This window comes from Ochlerotatus camptorhynchus, unplaced genomic scaffold (genome assembly GCF_037179485.1).
Source record: "Ochlerotatus camptorhynchus isolate MF236.1 unplaced genomic scaffold, CSIRO-AGI_Acam_v1.1 ptg000189l, whole genome shotgun sequence".
In the NCBI taxonomy this organism is placed as follows: Eukaryota; Metazoa; Arthropoda; class Insecta; order Diptera; family Culicidae; genus Ochlerotatus; species Ochlerotatus camptorhynchus.
The window spans coordinates 852,783-859,221 of record NW_027040679.1 but is presented as its reverse complement, the minus strand read 5'-3'; positions in this window follow the sequence as shown (position 1 = coordinate 859,221).

Here is a 6,439-nt window from a genome sequence, read left to right as displayed (position 1 = left end):
CTGGTACTGGATATATGGCCGCTACAAACTCATAACTAAATTAAGTTAAGTTTTATTTATTATGGAGGCTTTTAGCCTGAGGCTGGTTCGCCTCCGGAAACTCATAACTAATGCTCATTTATTTATTTATTTAATTAAATCTTCAACATAATGTTGTACAGATATTTTCTAGGCTAGGTGTCGAATTCTATGTCTGTAAGTAGACTTACTAATGTTAAAATCATATACATCAAACGTTTCATTAAACACACGACAGCACAAAGTCCACGGTTCGTTGAATCCATAGTTGGTCCGATGGGTAGGTTGCCACAGAAGCGTGTAACTACGTAGAACTCTTTGAGGAGCATTGATGTAGATTTGGCTCACAAGAGAGTTGCAATCCACGTCACCGTTAAGCAATCCAAACACGAAGAGTCGCTGAAGTAGTTTCCTCCTTGCTGCCAACGTGTCCAGGTCAATCAGCCTGCACCGTTCTTCGTAAGGTGGCAAATTTACCGAATCGTTCCAGGGCAGAACACGTAAAGCGTATTGTTGACGATAGACGTCTTGCCGCACTAGAAGGACTTTCTTCACTAGTAGTTAACTAGCACCGAGACGAACTCTGCAGTAATCGAGGGGGGTGACACATCGAAATCTCAAGTTAAGATGCTCAACAAATCTCACACTAGCGAATCAATCTTCGAAAAATCTTCTTTCATTTGTCGCATCTACTTGCATCGAGCATCATCTTTTTGCAGGAAAACTTCAGAATCGTCATCAATTTTCTTTCTATCTACTCAGCGTGCGCGCAGCTAGCCACAGCAAAACACAATCTTTTCTGCATCGTAGATAGAGTCGTCCCCCTCGGCAGTAATAACTGCCCAAAACTGATCACTTTGTCATCGACCGACCAGAGAAACAGACGACGTAAGTTCTGTTTCCTTCAACGTGTATTTTGTAACTGAACTATTTACATAAATTTGCCTTATCTCCTACTGTGGTAGTGACCATCGGCTATCTATCGGTCGGTATCGTAATACAAAATTCTCTCCCTCTCTCTGCTCGCAATTCAATAACAGTCCGTATCATTTGGAATGGTAATTTAACACTTAACTAATTGGATTGATATTTACAAATCTTATTTCTATCTCCAACACGTATCTTACGAAGTTTCGCTGAATGGCTTCGATTCTGTAAACTTGAATAGCGTGAAAGGGTGCCCACACAACAACAGCATACTCTAGAAGACTGCGGACGAGAGCACAGTATAGTGATTTCAGCGCGTAGATGTCCTGGAATGCGTTTGTGTTTCGTTTCAAGAAACCTAATGTGGCGAATGCTTTAGCAGTTATCATGGAGATGTGCTCATTGAATCTGACTTTAGAGTCGATGATAACACCCAAATCCTTAACTGAAGAAACGAAGAGCAAACTACTGAGTCCTATCCTATAGTCATGTCGTAAGGGCTCGCGTGAACGGCTAAAAGATATTGCGCAGCATTTTGTGACATTAACCTGCATACCGTTCAATGTACACCAGCCCAAAAGGGAATCAATATCCTTCTGGAGTGCGCAACAGTCTCTTGACTTAATTGTACGAAAGACCTTTAAATCATCGGCGAACCTAAGTTTCGAAGACTACACAGATCGTTCACGAACAGGATGAAAATTAAAGGCCCCAAATGGCTACCTTGGGGAACACCAGAGGGTATCTCGAAACTAGGCGAATTAACACCGTTAATGCTCACATAGGCTGAGTGGTCAGTCAAGTAAGACTGTAGCCACTTCGTGGCCCAATTAGGTAATCCCATACACCTAATTTTGTCCACTGCAAGCACATGTGGAACTCTATCGAACGCCTTACTGAAGTCCACGTAGTAGATCGCATCAACTTGTCGTCGTTTTTCAATGGAGTTGATCAGCGAGTTGACAAACACCATTAAGTTGGTTGTTGTAGACCGTTTCCTCACGAAGCCGTGCTGATGTTCGGTAATTATTGGCCTAACCGCTTGATATACGACCTCATATACGATCTTCTCCAGAGCTTTTGGGAGGCAGCTTAGAATCGAAATTCCGCGATAATTTTCAACGTTATGGATATTTCCAGCTTTGTGAATAAGTGTGATGGACGCAACCTTCCACATTGTGGGGAAAACACGACTAACTAGCGAACGATTGAAGATAATCGACACAGGTGAAGCGAGAGATGCAGAAAATTTCTTAAGGGGGGAGTACACTTTGATTTTTCAAAAAAATGCATTTTTTTGGCTTAAAATGTTCCTTGGGATGTATACTTTAATTTAGAAAAGACTCCAAGTCCGCCAGAATATTCCTTACCGCTTTACGAAGCGATTTTGTAAAACATGTATTGGCGCGCTGAGAGAGCAATTTTATCTTTAAACGCGTTTATCTCGAAACGGGGTTTTTCAAACTGGCGTGGGAAATAACTCTAACCAGTTATCATCAAATTTGGATATTGGTTTTCTTGTTCAGAATTAAATTCTGCTTAGAAATACGTATCCACATTTTCGATTTTGTCAAAAATGGATTTTTAATCCACGATTTTGTAAGCATTTTTAGGGTGAAAAAATGGACTTTTTTTTCTTAAGGCCACAACTTTTGAAAAAATTGAATTAAAAAAATTGGGAATACGTATTTCTAACCCAAATTTCATTACTAATCAGGAATTTTGTTCGATTTGTGTTCCAGGATCACATGGAAAGGAGTATTTTCCCACGCCGTTTTCAGACTTCCGCGCGAGGACGCCCGCGCGACCTGGTGCACCGGTCACGGGGAGACGCCAATCGAGTTAAAAAAAAATACAAATTGTAGTTCGAAGGATGACTAATAAATGGGTTATAACATATTTGCCCTCCCTGAGTGTTTTATTGCTTAAAAAAAAAAATTAACGAAAATGCTATACTTTTTGGACGTTCAAAGTGTACTACCCCCTTATTGAACGATGGCGACAAACAGTCTGGACCAGGGCCTTTAGAAGGATCTACAGATGAAAGAACTTTCATCACCTCTTCAACAGATACATCCAACTGCGGCAAATGCAAGTTGTAATGAGCTATGCTGCTCATCCAGTCACGACGATCATCCGGAGAATGAGTGGGAGGGGTAGCACGAGCTTCTTTATAGGACACATCGAGTGGTATACCGCCATTCCACCTAAGTTTCTTCACGTAGGTCCAAAAAGACGATGGATCCCGCTTTGCCTCCGACTCAATGCGCAATACATATTCATGGAAAACTGTGTTCAACCGGCTGGTGTAGTGCTTCTCCATGTCGTGAAGTAATCGCATGTTTTCCTCAGTCCGTTGTTTGAAAAGACGTTTCCTTGCTTTCCGTAACCTGTTTCCGAGGTTCCTAAGTTCCGTGGTCCACCATGGTTGATTGTAGTGAACACGGAGGCAATGTCGTCGAATAGGAGTATATTCGTGGATGATATCGAAAATGGCACCATAAAACCGGAAAACAGCATCGTCAACGTCACAATCAGTCAAAAGCGTCGTCCAGTCTATCAAGCCTATCCGGGCTTTGATAAGGGGTTCATTGCAGAAGTTGAAATCGTAATAACAGCGGTCCAGCCCAACGTCGTCAGTATTACGAAGGTAGTCATATTTGATGATAAAAGAATTGTGGGCGATTCGAAAAGTTCGATTCTGTCAGTATCACTAACGAAAGCCAGGTCAAGTAATCTCTCGTTTACGCTACGTACATCCTGAACCTGCTGTAACCCACATGCAAGGATCGACTGGGTCAAAGCGATTTCTTGTTCAGATGAAGCGTTGGTCGGGATGTAAGAATTCATGTCGCCATCAAATTGCCATGATAGTCATGGGAGTAATAGTGAGTGTCCAAGACCACATTAGCCATTCATGGACATATTTAGAGTATACTCGGGGATGTGGTTATAATTATATTGAATCAAAACTTATTATGCGACACGTCAAATCACATGAGAATTCGAAAACATTATCATTGGTTCGCCAGGAGCAAAAAAATAAAACCTTTTTTCATGGTAATGTATATTAATAAGAATGTTCACAAATGGCCAATGGTTAGGTGGATGAATCCTGGTTTTTATCATTGATTATAGCAAAGATAAATGAATATCACTTTAATTTTGGACTGGAAAAAAATCTTTTCAGTTTCAATTAAAAAAGAAGGGATTTACCTCGTCAAATGTGGTCCGTCTTACCCCTTGTTTACATTTTTAATGTATTGTGTATTTTCACATGTTTAATACATGTTTACATACCTTTATCAACAGTTACAGAAGAATTACAGTCTAATGAAGGGTATCGATACGAAAAAAAAAATATTATACACAGTTTTTTCACCAATAATCCTTACACTCATTGCATTCGAAATTAGATCATGAAAACCGTGAAAACCCTAGGGGAAGGACAGCTCCAAGTATCAGTATCAATACCGATGGTGGAAACATTAAATATTTTAATATGTGTGATATTTGCGAATCTTATACTTAGTCTGACAGTTGTTTTTTGTTTGTTTTTGACTATTTTTGTTTTAAGTGTACATTTGACATTCGTTTAATCAAAAATGTATTTCACACGAGAGGCAAGTCATTCCTTTTTTTTTTTTTTTTTTTTTTTTTTAACTCTTTATTTGTTTCAAATTCAAAATAAATTACATTTCATTTTAACCTAGGTGCTCCAGTTACTGCAGTAACTTACCAGCCTTAATTGTTATGATATATATCTAAGTGTTTTTACATTGTTCATGTTTTGGCAATTCAGTATTTTAAACAGGTTTTTTAACCTGCATGTCAGTATAACAATTGATATCTTAAAACTAAACACTAAAACTAAATCTTATCTAAGTATAAAGGGAATTAATCGTTGCAATTGAGGATTGCAACGATTTTTGCCTGAAATTATTAATTATTTTGTTGGACATTTGTGCTAAAGTCTCAACATTCGAAATTCTATGTACTTCGGTTGTACTGTACCAGGGAGGCAACTTCAAAATCATTTTCAGAATTTTGTTCTGAATCCTTTGAAGTGCTTTTTTCCTGGTAGTGCAGCAACTAGACCATATTGGCACAGCGTAAAGCATGGCCGGTCTAAAAACTTGTTTAAATATTAGAAGTTTATTCGTCAGGCAAAGTTTGGATTTCCTGTTTATAAGAGGATACAAACATTTTATATATTTGTTACATTTGGCTTGAATGCCCTCAATGTGATCTTTAAAAGTTAATTTTTGGTCAAGTATTAATCCAAGATATTTCACTTGGTTTGACCAGGAAATTGGAACTCCGTTCATAGTGACTATGTGACTACTACTAGGTTTCAAAAACGAAGCTCTAGGCTTATGTGGAAATATTATAAGTTGAGTTTTGGAAGCGTTGGGAGAAATCTTCCATTTTTGTAAATAAGAAGAGAAAATATCTAAACTTTTCTGAAGTCTGCTGCAAATAACACGAAGACTTCTTCCTTTAGCGGAAATGCCTGTGTCATCAGCGAACAAAGATTTGTGGCAACCCTGAGGCAAATCAGGGAGGTCCGAAGTGAAAATGTTATACAATATAGGCCCAAGAATGCTACCCTGAGGAACTCCTGCCCTAACAGGTAGTCGATTAGATTTGGAATTTTGATAATTTACTTGAAGAGTTCTGTCAGTTAAATAATTTTGAACTAATTTCATAATATAAAGTGGAAAATTAAACTTTTTCAATTTAGCAATCAAACCTTCATGCCAAACACTGTCGAATGTTTTTTCTATGTCTAGAAGAGCAACTCCAGTTGAGTGGCCTTCAGATTTGTTTGAACGAATTAAATTGTTAACTCTTAAGAGTTGATGAGTAGTTGAATGCCCATGGCGAAATCCAAACTGCTCATCTGCAAAAATTGAGTTCGTATTGATGTGAAGCATCATTCTATTCAAAATTATCTTTTCAAAAAGTTTACTTATTGAAGAAAGCAAACTTATTGGACGGTAGCTAGAAGCTTCAGCTGGATTTTTATCCGGCTTCAAAATTGGAACAACTTTTGCATTTTTCCATTTATCAGGAAAGTATGCCAAATGGAAACATCTGTTAAATAATTTTACCAAGAAAGACAAGGTACTCTCTGGGAGTTTTTTGATGAGGATATAGAAAATTCCATCATCACCTGGAGCTTTCATATTTTGAAAATTTTTAGTTATAGACCTTACTTCGTCCAAATCAGTCCCCCAGGAATCATCAAAAATATTTTCCCGAGAGAAAATATTCAGAAAATCCCGAGCAACCTGATTCTCAATAGGACTAGTAAGACCCAAACTGAAATTATGGGAACTCTCGAATTGCTTAGCAAGTTTCTGAGCTTTTTCCAAATTTGTGATCAAAATTTTACCACCTTCTTTAAGCGCTGGAATAGGCTTTTGAGGTTTTTTCAAAATTTTTGTGAGTTTCCAAAAGGGTTTGGAACTCGGGTCTAATTTAGAAATAT